At 34.9% G+C, this 14,487-nt stretch overlaps 1 protein-coding gene across 2 annotated transcripts in view; it reads left to right on the top strand.

Moving 5' to 3' along the window:
• The window catches only part of LOC127155329 (isocitrate dehydrogenase [NAD] subunit gamma, mitochondrial), a 30,749-nt gene extending 25,178 nt beyond the window's left edge, over positions 1-5,571 (top strand). The window contains exons 13-14 of one of the 2 annotated variants that reach the window (XR_007825579.1): positions 3,954-4,023; positions 4,121-5,568. The gene's annotated coding sequence lies outside the window, so the exon portion shown is untranslated. Of the gene's footprint in view, positions 1-3,953 lie in introns of both variants that reach the window. The other variant, XM_051097488.1, reaches the window with a different exon arrangement.
• Positions 5,572-14,487: the final 8,916 nt, after the last annotated feature.

Genomic DNA, 14,487 nt, shown 5'->3' with positions numbered 1-14,487 from the left:
AAAACTGTTAAAATCCGTCTACAACTGGTTTTAGCTGGATTTTAAGTTTTTTTGCTACATCAACAGCTGAAAGCCAGCTAAAACCAGCAAAAAATGGTTACCAACCTGCTAAATTCATCTAAAACCAGCTAATGTAAGAAAAACAGTTAAAAACCAGCTAAAACTAGATGATTTAGTGAAAAAACAGCTGAAAAAAAAAACAGGTAAATCCAGCTAAAACCAGTTGATGTAACAAAAAAACAGTTAAAACCTAGCTAATACCAGTTGATTCAGTAAAAAAAAAAACAACAGTTAATACCAGCTAATGTAGGGAAAAAACACCTAAAAACCAGCTAAAACCAGTCTAAACTGGTTGTGTAGTCTTAGTCGGATTAAGATGAAAGTGACTGGTTTAAGCTTGCTTGGTCTTTAAGCAGGTCTCCCATCTTGACAACTTTAATCTATTCATGTCTGTCTGTCTGTCTGTCTGTCTGTCTGTGGGTTCCTGTCTTTCTGGCTCTCTCTAAGAATGTCAGTCACCATCTGTCAATTTCTTCCACACTACCACGTTCCTCTGTCACCTTCGACATCGTCGCCAGGTGCGCTGCTTTTGTAATCCTACGGCTGGAAACAGATTTGGACCTCAGTAAACCTGCCGCGTGTTGCACGATATGGCTGTCATTCAAAAAATTTAATTTCTGCATTTCCATCGAGTCTTTTGTGTGGACACTTCACCTCAGGCAACCTCAAATGACCTCCCTCCATACATATCCTTCGACGTCCCACTTCACAACAGCAGTTGCCCTGACAACACAATTAGAGATTATCAAGATGAATGCAGAGTGGAGTCCTTCATGAAGCTAGAGAAACACATCATGGCCTTGCTCCCCTACTCACACAATAATGTCAGCCCGCGTAGAGACCGTCAAGTGCAAATACAAAAATCTGCAGTTCAGACGGACAGTAAATAGGACGCGACAGACGGAGACAAAGCAAAGGAAATTGGAGACAGAAACAACGCACTGCCTTAATGAAGCACTTTTAATGCTTGCGACGCCCCGGCAGCAAATAACTCGATAAAAACAAAACTCCTCATGGAGAGAGTCATTTGGTTAAGTCCAGCGAGATATGCAAGGAACTGAATGATTAGCATGGGCCCTCACCCACACGTATGCTAATGATGCTAACTGAATGGCAATTAATTAGCCCTATCAGCTGAAATTAACTCCACGCTGCCCATCCAGAAAACGAAGGGGTCTTTATCGCACCCTCTCCAAAAAAGTCTTATCTAAAGCCTGAAGGTGTGCACTACGCTTATAAATGTTGGTTCCGCTCTTCCTGGGCGTTTTTTAATTCAGCGAAAAGCGGTGCGAGACCTGAGATGCATCAGAATGGATTCTCCTGGGTTCAGGAGTGTCCTCCTTTACTGCCGTCTCCATTCATCATGATCACCTCTCTCTCTCCTCTCGTTCGCTTTTCGCCACGCTACCTTTATGTTTTCCACGGTTCATGCACCTGCAGTGTGAGCCATCTGCTTCTTTTACCATTCCGCTCATTTCCGTTAAGTCCTTGTGGACAACTGTATTCCCCTCATCATTACATCTTCACTACATGAGACTGCGCTGAATAACTTCAACCAGATACAGTATTTTCTAAGCTTTTAACCACATATTTAGCTGTACTTTTCATAGCTGTTAAATTCTGCTAATGCAACATGACAACATAAGAATCCATACTGTCCTCTTCTGCTGTAATGAAACACCTGTCATGAATGTCCGCTGTGATGCACACACTCTTTTTAATTAATATTCTTGTTGGTCCAGGCTGGTTAGTGCTGGTCAAACTTTTCTTCATGAAACACAAAAGCAGACATTTTTTTTTTCTCCATGAAAGTAAATGGTATGTAGTGTTGTTTGGAGCCCAGTGTTCTGCCGAATATCTCTTTTTGCGTTCCACAGAAGGAGGGTCACAGAGTCATACAGATTTGGAATGACATAAGGGTGAGTAAATGACGATAGAAAGCACACGCCTTAAAAAGCCTGGTGGGAACAGCTTCACAGCAGTATCAAAAAGACAACATGCTAATGACCATCAGCGGGTAGATCCAAGAGGTCAAGGTTTGGCTGTTTAGCATAGCGCTGTTAGCCCCTGCTGGAAGACAGCCGTCTAATAATTCATCTAAAAATAGCCATGTACTCTGACAAAACATAATTTTTATATTGTTATTAGGGCTGTCAGTTTAACGTGTTAACTTAATTAATTAGATATGAAAAAATAACGCAATTAAAATATTTTAACACAGTTAACGCGCTGTCCAGCGGTGTTTAGTTTCTAAGTGAATCCGCATTTTGAATGAATCGCATGAACTAATGATTCAAAGACAGCCATTTACTTAATTCCTGAATGAATCTGCCATTTGAATGAATCAAATGAATGACTCATATAGACATTTACCACCACCTGTTGGCAGATTTAGTTTCTTATTATAGTATCATTTCATTTATATAATAATAATAATAATAACATTAAAGGGATAGTTCACCCAAAAAAAATTAAATTCTGTCATCTTTTACTCACCCCAAAAAAATGGGTTTTAATGAACAAAACTGTTAAAAATACATAATGTATTATAAACAATAGAACTAATATACACTATGCATTATAACAAATGACTGCAGAGGGTGCCAATGACCTGATGATTGTTTTTCTTCACTGCGCAATCTAATGCTTGTTTAATGTTGACTAAATAACATTTAATTCAAATATCCACATAGGGCCAGATTTACTAACAGATTGCACCAACGCAAACCATCTTTTGGCCTTAAAATAGTACTGTCAGGATTTACTAAAGATGCACCGTAAAGATTTAGTGCTGAAAAGGCGTTATTTTTGTGCCTGACCTTATTGAATATACATTTGTAGGAGTATGGGAGGGGAGTATTCAAAAGAATCAGGCAATGCGTTTTACTAACATTTCCACTTGTCGAATTACTGGCATTTGTGCCATTATTTAACACCCAAAAAAGCATGTCTTAAACTATTTTGCGCTTGAAATGGCTGTAATTATTGTTGCTAGGAGGAGGCACCACAGAGAACAGAGAGCATGTGGTAGAAGGGAGAGGATTTTTTCCACATGAATTAATCTATTTGGAATGCCAGAAAAACACATTAATCAAACATATAGTTTTCCCAAGCCATGTTTGCTTCATGGAAGCAAAAGATGACTTGGAACCCTCAACTAGAATAGTCACAATACCAGGTCTATCAAAACTTCTAGCAAACCTTTATTTTTTGGCCTCCTTTCCATTTGACATACTGTGGCTTCTTTATTTCTTTATTTGAAATAACTATGCTAATTTGCGCTGTTCTTGGTATATTACGTTGGTTGGTATGTAGATGTTGCGTCTGTGTTTTTTTAATTTGCGTATTGTTAGTTTGACCTTTTATTTTGAAATTGCAATGAACAGTTAGCATGTTTAGAAAGATATTGATGTATTCTCCTGTGTTTGCATAGGTTTATAAATTATTTACCTTACAAACTCACAGCGATATGCAGAGATTGAGAGGAGTTTGAGACACTCCACACATGTAAATGATAAGTTTGTGTGGAGCAGCATTTACTGTGAATGGACGCACATGCTTAACCTACATGCATGCAAATAATTAAAGCATGTATATATATTACCTGCATTGCATATATTTCTTTAATTTAATCATAGTGTTGAATTCATAATAGCACTATTCTTTATTACAATTTTTAAATGGTTTAATATATCACACAGCCTTGAAGAAAGGAGTAATAATATGTTTCATGGATTTTGGTTACTTGACACTTGACTTTTTAAAAACAAGTACTCAAATTTAATTGAGAAATCCTGACAGCCCTAAATATTTGATTATACTTCAGTGAATATATTTTTCTCATGTAGTTTAGTTTTTCACCATTTTATATTTGTATTACTTTCTGTTTGCAGATATGTCAAGTGTCAAAGCAGGCCAGATGCCAAGAATTAGGAGCCCCTCTTTCACCGCATGGGCAGCTGGGTGAATGTCCTGGCCCTTCTTCATCTTTAACCCTACAGCACACTGACATATACTCTCAGAGTGGCCTGGGTAAAATCTGTTTCTGCAATTCCCACAGCACTGACCGAGGAAAACAGAATAAGTTATCTGGGCAGAGAAGAAAAATGGCCAAACGTGGAACCATCGTAATGAGCCTATTGTGAGGTGGTGAGAGAATAGTACCAATGACAGTCTGAGGAGGAACAGTCTGATGTAATTGCTCACTTACACTCTGCTCCTTTTAATTAAGCCGTATAATAACGATTAATCAAAGCATGACTAATGCACCTCACTGAGAGCTGTTCTGGGATACCTACATCCGTCTTTCATTAAAAAACAGGAAAGTGGTGGGTGTGAAATATGTGTGTAGAGTAGGAGGTTTGAGAGGATAGGAGGAAAGGACATAAAGGACATCAGTTCATGTGCTAAAGACCCGGCTGTTTCCTGTGGATTTTGTTACCGCAGGAAAAATTACTGATACGACAGAGCAAAAGATAGCAGGGTCAATGACAAATAAGACAGTCAACTATAAAAGAAAGAAATGTCTTTTAAAATCTAGCTTAAAGCACATTTTACATTCTAAATTCTTAAAAATGTACTATTTGTATTCATTTTGATCTAAAAAGGTAGTTTTAAAAAAAAAAAACATTTCTAGAAATGTATTTATTTATAAAAAATTAGTTTATAAAGAGTTTTGGGGAAAACATATTAAGAGACATTATAAAAAACATGCTTATAGAAAAAGTGTATTCAAGTCATTATGTATAATTTGCATATAAATAAATTAACAGTAATTTAATCATTTTATATGTATTAAATTCTGTTAATTTAAATAAATTGACACAACCAAACACAAGCATTAGTCACATCACTGACATGTCAAAGGTTGGATCAAAAATACTAAAATATTTTGGAATAAAGGCCGTACTTATTTGATAAAAGAGTAATATTGTGAAATATTTACGTTTATATATATATATATAATTGTAATTAAATTCTTTATTGTAAATTCTTTAAACGTTTTTTTATTTTCAAAAATCATGTTTTTTATGATGTTATCATGTTTTTATTGTGTTCAAAATAAATCAAAATAATCAAAATAACCTAACTGCTGTTTGATTGAGATTAATTAGAATGCACAATGAAAAAATTTTTTTTTTTAAATTATAAATTTACTGATATATTTATTGATATATTCCCTTGAAGGCAAAGCTGAATTTTCAGCATCATTATTCTGGTCTTCAGTGTCACATGGCCCTTCAAAAATGAACCAATATTAAATGATGGCTGATAAACAAATTAATTATTTTAATGTTATAAGTGATAAACAACTGATACTATATGAAATACTGCACAATTTTGTCTAAATTAAATACATTTAAATATGGAAAAATGTACTTTTTGCACGCTTAAAGTAAAATCATTCAATATGCTAATTTGCTGCTCAAAAACCATTTATCATTACTGTCAAAAACAGTTGTACTGCTTAATATATTTGTAAAAAAACATGATAAATGTTTTTCAGGATTCGAATAGAAATTTCTAAAGAACAGCATTTATTTGAAAGCAAAAACTTTTGTAACATTATAAATGTCTTTACTGTCACTTTTGATTAATTTAATGCATTCTTGCTGAATAAAAGTATTACAATATTTTTTTTAAAAAATCAAACTGACCTGAAATGTTTGAGTTGTAGTGCATGTTTACATACTGTGTATGTAGTGTCATGAATTTACATTGAATAGCTTTGAAGTCTATTTTAGAACAGGAGTTCAGAAGTGCATTAATGTGCGTAACATACTTTTTGTTTTAAATGAAATGTTCAGTAAAAGGCTGTAGCTTCCAGCTAGATTTGTGAGGCGTCTATCTTGGCCCCCAAATATAGTTCCCAATCCAAGTGTTTTTTTCCCCTCACTCCTTCCTCAAAGGATTCAGACCTTAAACAGATGCACTTGCTGTAATCCAGATCCAGATGTAGTCATCCCTTCTCTCTGTCAATCAGACCTTCTTGTTTATGTAGAAACATGTGTGACCTCAACTTACAATAACCTTAAACCCTGAATTTGCATCAACCGGTGTACGCAACCCCATGAACTGAACCTTTCACCCTAACCTATGTACTCTGTATATATTACAGGACCACTGCTCACAACCACCATTGTTCTCATAATTAGATAGTTGTTCACGTGTGTTTAAGGGCCCCTCGTGATTAAGACAGCGATGGGCCTCGTAGTCACATATGATTAGGCATAATGATAGCATATTGTGTGTGAGCATTTCTTTGGTCAGTTGAAGTAAATGATTATGAAATGGCCCTTAGTCATATGAAGTATTGTATGATAAAACAGCTCAGTAATGGGTTATACATATAAGTGAGGCTTTGGGATCTGTACTCACCCCGGAGGAATACGTTATTGCTCAACAGAGGACTTGATGGTATTCCCAGCTTTTTATGAGCATGGACGAAGATGTTTCTAATAAGAGGAAAAATAGACACAAATGAAGTGACTAGAGTTTTTATGCAAATGCTGCAGATAACTTAGCATTGATGCACCTATATTAAAGTTATAGGTGACAAACAGCTAATTATTTTGATGTTTTAAGTGACAATGTTGTCTAAATTACAAAAAAATGAAATAATTTAAAAAAATACATTTTTACACGCTTCAAGTGAATTTAGCCATCACAACATAATGTACAGTATAAAAAATAGTGTTAACACTTTACAATAAGGTGTCATTTTAACATTAGTTAATATATTAACTAACATGAAGAAACAATACATTTATTACATTAATCTTTATGTTGGTTAATAAAAATAGTCGTTCATTGTTCATAGCACACAGTGCATTATATAATGTTAACAAACACAACTTGTGATTTTAATAATGCATTTGTATATGTTAAAATTAACATGAAGATTAATAAATGCTGTAGAAGTACTGTTCATTCTTAGTTCATGTTAACTAAAGTAGTTAACTAATGTTAACTAATGAATTGTAAAGTGTTACCAAAATACTAAAATACTATTACTATTATAGTTTTTGCTCTATTTTTTTGCTCTAGTTTTTTTAATGTCTATGTATTTTTTTTTTTTTTTTTTTTTTTTTTTTTTTAATTTATGTTACTGAAGTACTTAAACTAAATGAAAATGAGTAATCTGAATATTTATATTTAATGTTATTTTATTTTATTTTTTTTCCCAAACAAAGAAAATGGTTTAAAGGTTTTAGTTAAAGATAATAACCCTGGTTTGAAGACAGCAAATTTAGTCTATATGTAAAACTGGGCATGCACAAGTAAATATCTAATGTACTGATCAATTTAAATAAATGCATTAAGATATATTGCTATTATTTGTTCTGAAAGTCTTGAGGAGACACAAGGTATTTTTGTCAGGAGAATCTAAGGAGACTGTTTTCTTTCTATGTGATCTCTTTGCTGTGACATAATTTTTTGGGACAAATTCAATTAGTAGAAAAGACTAAATTAACTGTTAAAGCTGCTTTTATTGGAACGCTCAATAGTCCTTCTATTTTGTTCTTTCTTTTTTTATTTGTTTTGGCCAGTGGTGAAAAATGTAAGATGGGGTGATGAAAAATGGATGTCAAAATATAACCGCTGAAAGGCACTGCTTTATGGAAAATATAAAGGTGCAAGGAAAGAAAGTCAGAGAAATAGAAAACAGAAGTATAACATTTACTAGTTTTCCACACCTTTCTCTCACCACAGCTCATGTGTGTTTGGTTACATGAGTCTTTCTCAAGCTTCTCAAACTAAAATCATGAAAACTTGGAACAAATCTGGTCCTTGATGAACACTGAGGCTTTCATACACCAACCAAGTCCCTCAACCACAACACCCATAAGATTAATTTGTTGTAAAAACCCATTTTTATAGCAATCCCCCTAGAAAAATGTGTCTTATATAAATTATTAGCACATCTTTGGACACCAGAATGGGAATCTGACACTATAGGAGAGAGCCAAAGGTAGTCACAAGGGAGTTTGGGATAAATACGAGAGGAAGTTTTGATCCAAGTCCATTATAAAGACAGACAAGGTCTCCTCCTAAAGGATATGTCGCATTCGGAGAATCAACTCTAATAGTTTGTCCATATGTGCACCAAATGCTCTCTAATAGTAAACACACGACTCAAAATGTCATAATAGGTGCTGTCTTATTCTTCGCAGAGAACAGCATTTTATGAGGCAAGTCGTGAAGGGAGCTGTTATACCGAGCTTCACCTCTGACCACTTGCTTATAATTCTGATCACATGGTGAGACTGCAGCGAGAAGCTGGACAATATAAAACAAAATTGACAGAGAGTGTAAATAAGTACTCAGACTAGGAAAAATATGTATAATGGCCTGTTAACAGTAAGAATGAAAACAATAACTAAACTGTCATCCACATCAATGGATAATGATACTCTTTTTTTTTTATTATGAACACATGCTGCAGTTTTGTCACCTGCTGCTTTAAATGTTTAAACTCTTCAAAGTCGGTGGATTCTGATTAGCTGTAAATGTTTTATTTCATCACCAAAAATAGTTTTGAACGTGATTCTAATTTCCTCTGTGTCGTTAATGTTATAGCTGTGGTGTGGATGTCTCTATTATCAAATGATATTCAAACTAAATTAGTTATCATTCTTGGTGTGAACTGGCCTTAACACCCATGTTAACTGATTTTAGATTCTGAAAGTTTTGTGCATATGAACTCTTGACTTTATCCGATTCACGTATTCGTTTACAAAATTTGCCATGCTCAGTTGCCACGTTTGTAAATGGAGAAAACCACAGTAAAAATGTCACTAGAGATATAACTCTGATTGTATTTGTCTAAAAAAGAAAGTAATATACACCATGGCTTGAGGGTGATTAAATCATGGGGTAATTTTAATTTTTGGGTGAACTATCCCTTTAAGCATTTACATGGCTAAAATGTTCCTGTCAAACAGCCTATTTAACACAAATCCTCCTCAGATTGATTAAGGTGGATACATTAAGGCTTCTTCTGTAATTTAGCCATCAATCCAATTACAAACTGATTATTACACTGCATGCAAATGAACAGTAGTCAATGAAGTTTCCAAAGACATAGTTACTTGTCACAGTAAACAAGAAGTATTCATTACATTATGATAATGGTAGTATGTTATTATGATAAACCAAAGTATGTTATAGACTCTTCCTTAAGACCCTAAAGAATCATATCAACTTGTGGAAAATGGGCATCCGATGACCCCTTTAAAGGGGTGGTTGATTGTAATTTTACTTTTTTAAGCGATTTAGGAGGATTTTGAAGTTGGAGGAGAAAATAAGATGGGAGTTTTTCAACCTACCCTAACTGTCTTGAACCGGAAAAACAGTTCACGCAGATCTAGACAAGATAAGCGTTTGAGGTTAAAAAGTTCATTTTGGAAGTTCAAACTCGGGGCACCATAGAAGTCCATTATATGGAGAGGAATCCTGAAATTTTTTCCTCAAGAAACATAATTTCTTTACGACTGAAGAAAGAAAGACATAAACATCTTGGATGAAAATAGGGGGTGAGTACATTATCTGTAAATATTTTTCTGGAACTGAACTACTCCTTTAAAGCTTTAAACAGGACAAAACCGTATATTAGAAGCTAACATAAGCAGTATCATTTATGAATAACAGCAACGCCATTGTTTACAATACAACCGGAGCACATGTAATGAGGGGCGTGACGTTTCGGCACGTGCACTATAGACGGTTTAGTGAATCACAACACACTGGGCCAGCTAACCAATCTGAGCCCGTTGCATATTTCTGAGGGAGGTGCTTCATAAAAGCAGGAAATCATCAGAGCGTTCATCAGAGAAGGGACAGAGCGGCGTAGAATAAAGGTAAATTATGTCAAAACGAAGCATTAACACATGTTAGGCTGCACCCCATAATAACAATCAAGCCTAGAAAAAACAGTCAACCACCCCTTTAACCTATAAACACCCATGAGGCACTTTTTTCCACTTTTCGATTATTTCCTTCATTTTTATTGAAAATAAATACCTTTACAATGTGATACGTGATGTGAAATAGGAGAAGAACAAGGCAAAAGGCGGATTCGAACTCAGGTCGACTGTGTCAAAAAATTGCTACACGTTTTACCATCTACACCACTAAAGATCCTGCATGACAGGCACCTTTTGCAATGCTGTCTAACTCTATCACAACAACAACAACAATGTTTATTTATAAAGTTGACCAAAATGCTTCACAAAGAATAAAACACAAATAAAATAAAAGGAAAACCAGAGAATCAAAAGACAAATAAAATCAACAGAATACCACAGGAAGCATACTAAGAAGTGTTATAAGCCAGGGTAAAAAAAAAAAATACTAGGATTTAAAAATACTAATAGAGGGGGCAGGTCTGATAAAAGGAGGAAGGCTATTCCAAAGTTTTGAGGCGCCAGGTTATTGAGAGCTTTGTAAACAAATAATAATATTTTAAAACCAATTATATACTTGACAGGGAGCCAGTAAAGTGTTTCACTTGCCTTCCAGCAGTCTAGCGGCTGCTTTCTGGACTAACTGAAGGCGAGAAATGGAAGATTGAGAAATACCAAAATACAAGTCAAGACAAGATGTTATGAAAGAATGAATACCCTTTTTCCGAGATAGAAACGGTTGAATTGTACTGGGAGACGAAGTTGGTAAAAACATGACTTGACTACAGCTGAAATCTGTTTATCAAACAAATAGAACACCCAAGTTCCTGGCACACTGTGTATTACACAGAGTGAGGAAGCCAAGATCAAAATTAAAAACAACATTTTCCTCAGGACCAAACAATAATTTCTGATTTGTTTTCGTTCAGATGTAAGAAATTGCTTGAAAGCCATAACTTAAGTTCATTTAGGCAATCTAACAATGGCTGAAGAGAATACTTATTATTACGCTGTAGAGGAAGATAAAGCTGGGTATCGTCAGCATATAGATATAAAGAGACACCATATTTTTCAAAAATAGAAGCCAGAGGGAGCAAGTACATAGAAAACAACACAGGGCCAAGGACTGAACCTTGCAGAACACCACACTCAAGAGGAACGTCAGAAGAACAATAATGTCCTAAATGAACAGAAAAACACCTATTTGACAAATTAGAGCGAAACCACTGTAAAACCATGCCACGAAGTCCAACACAAGACTCCAGGCGTGACAGAAGAATGTTGTGGTCTACTAAGTCAAATGCAGCACTTAGGTCTTAGAGGACAAGAGCCACAGGTTTCCCTGAATCTGTCTCAAGAAATATGTAATTTAAGATTCTTAAGAGGGCCGTTGGAGGGCCCTGTTAAATATGTCTTAAAAATGTAATTTAAATATGTCATTTAAGACTCTACCACACGTTAGAGGGCAGAGTTAGTGTAAATAAATAGCCTCTGCCAACAAGCTGGGTTATTTGCGCTTAGTGTAAATAGACACTCCGTTATTTATTGTTCTGTTCTGATGCCATTGACGTCACAGCAAGAGACGCTAGTGTGGGGCTCCACATTGGCAGTTTATAAATCACATACATTTGGGGGTTCTGTGCCAACCAGGCAGCTACCATTGTGATTAATGGGAACACTAACACAACATAGCTTTCTCCAGCTATTATAGACCTGCTTGCAATACGCTTGATAACTGATTTGGTCTGTGGAAGGAAAACTTAAATTATCTTGCTCGACACACACCTTAAGTAATCGGCATGTAGCGTTGTCCTCTTTCAGTGCCGCTAGTGTGTGTGTGCAGACACTCAAGCTGTCTGTGTGGTGAGAATGAACAGACTCTTTCACACCGCCTCGGTTTCTCGGTAAGAGCAAAACATTCGCACAGAGGGTCACTGCTAACCGAACCATGAATCAACTCTGTAGATCTATTCTATTAACCCAATTAATTACATTTAAACATTCAAATCAGTCCCACTCTTTCATCTTCTCTATCCATCCATCTATTTTAATCTATCTATCCATTGTTCTGTCATCAGGAAAAAAATGATTAGGCAGGACTGAGGGGGAGCTCAAAAAGGGGGGGGGGATTTATGTCATTTTTTATTTTTTGGCTGACTCAAGCACTGGGACTGCTGAGGATGGAGTTCTGCACTCATCTGAATTGCAGAGAAAAGAGAGACGGTCATTTGCTCAAACTTTCATTTAATCCCTTTCAGAGGAGCAGGTGTTTGAAACGCTCGGAGGCTGAACACGGTCATGTTTATGTATTCAGTGTAAGTGTGTAATCTCTTCCATGTTTTAATCAGTCCTTTAATGTGATTAATTTCATTGTATAATGAGCCTGTCAGGTCTAATTTCGTTCTCCTTCAGGGAAAATAAAAACATGGCTTTCTTGTTCTGTGCTGTTTGCACACATGTATATTATAAAGATGGATGAAGAGTGTTGAGTTTCAACACCATCATTCTCTCCTGTGAGTCTGGAATAGACCTCACAATTCCAAGAAACAGAATACACAAAGAGCTTGTGAATACAATGAGGCCGATGTGCAAAAGTGTTTCACTTGTGATTACTTGAGTGACATACAGTAACTCCAAACTGCTTACGGAAAGAATCTAACAGTGTTCGACTACACAAACATGGCCTTTAAATATGTGCTACATATCCTGAGGACTAAATAAGTCAGATGCGATATTCGTTTCGCATTTCATATATATATTTTTGTATATAACACTGTATAAATGCTTAAAGGAATAGTTCCCTTTCAGAATAAACATTTCCTGATATTTACTCACCCCAATGTTATCAAAGATGTTCATGTCTTTCTTTCTTCAGTCATGTTTTGAGAAAAACATTCCAGGATTTTTCTCCATATAGTGGACTTTTAATGGTGACCAATAGGTTAAAGGTCCAAATTGCAATTTCAGTGCAGCTTCAAAGGGCTCTACACAATCCCAGCTGAGGAATAAGGATCTTAACTAGTGAAACAATTGGCAACTTCAAAAAGATTCAAATTTATATACTTTTTATCCACAAATGCTTGTTTTGCACTAGCTTAATGATGCACATGTGCATTTTCATACACTGCGTAATCACACTGGAAAAGTCACGCTCAAGTAGTTCTTCGTCTGTGTACTTCAGTTCATAAAGGTAGGGTGTAGCAAAAAAGTCAGTGTTGTTTTACCTTTGTTTCTAAAGGGTATTTGACTTTCTTTGCATGTTCACTTTGTAAGCACTGGGTCGGTACTTCCGCCTACATCACACGCGTGTAATTACGTAACGCATGAGGTCGAGCTAGTGCAACTGCATTTGTGGTTAAAAAAGTATATAAATGTTAATTTAAAAAAAAAAAAAAACCTATGGATGACCTAAAAAATTACCTTGGATGACATAGGGGTGAGTAAATTATCAGGAAATTTTCATTCCGGAAGTGAACTAATCCTTCTTTGATTCTTCTTTGATATGGATTAGCTTGCAAATATTAATTTAGATTAATCCATATATGAATATTAACTGAATTTTTATTTTGGACTCCATAAAGAAGCTGAAACACTGTAAATAATATTGTGTGATTCTGTACAACATAATTTTGTTTAAATACATTTTGACAGTTTGGGTTAATGACATAAAATGTCTGGAAAAAATATATTCATTCTTTTTGTTAAGGGTAAAATTACTCAAATTATTTGCATGATTTTGTAGACTTTTGCTGTTGTATTTTATCACTTTTTGTAAATTATTGAGATAGGATAAGTTTGATCCTCGAAAATGATCAGTTTATTGACATGATGCAGAAAAACTAAAATTAATGTCATTAATTAATGTAAACAACTTCATGCTGTTTATATATATGAAGAGTTCAGATGCAAAACCAGCTAAAAGCCATCTCGGTCAAAAATGAGATAATGATACTGAGTGAATGTTCTCAACACTTATTATACGTCCATCAAATACTTTTTTCAAACTCGCTAAAATCCCAGCCTCAGCCCAATCAGAAGTACCAGCACTTACATAGAAACCTATACATCTGAGCCTGATAAAAATGCATTTTTTAAAGAAAGACGTCAGATGAATTTAGCTGGTTTTGCATCTGAACTCTTCATATATATATATATATATATATATACATACATACAGTTAAACCAAAAATTATTCAGACACCAGATATAATTTTTGACTGTTAAACCAAAAATGATTCAGACACCAGATATAATTTTTGACTGTATAAAACACTGTATAATGTTTTTTTTTTACTAGTGGGTTAATTTATGTAGTGTGAAATATTATACCAAAAAAAAAATCTTCATACAGTGAACTACTAGTAATATTTATACAAATTTGAGACCAAAAATTTGATTTGACACTTTGACCTGACCATGTTTTGTTCCATACCTTTCTATCAAAATTATCTGACATTATCAAGACAAATTTGTTCTGATACAGTTTAACTTAACAGTTTTATTAAAATTTTCTGAACGACAG

This window comes from Labeo rohita, chromosome 23 (genome assembly GCF_022985175.1).
Source record: "Labeo rohita strain BAU-BD-2019 chromosome 23, IGBB_LRoh.1.0, whole genome shotgun sequence".
NCBI lineage: Eukaryota > Metazoa > Chordata > Actinopteri > Cypriniformes > Cyprinidae > Labeo > Labeo rohita.
This window is presented reverse-complemented; position numbering and strand designations above follow the sequence as displayed.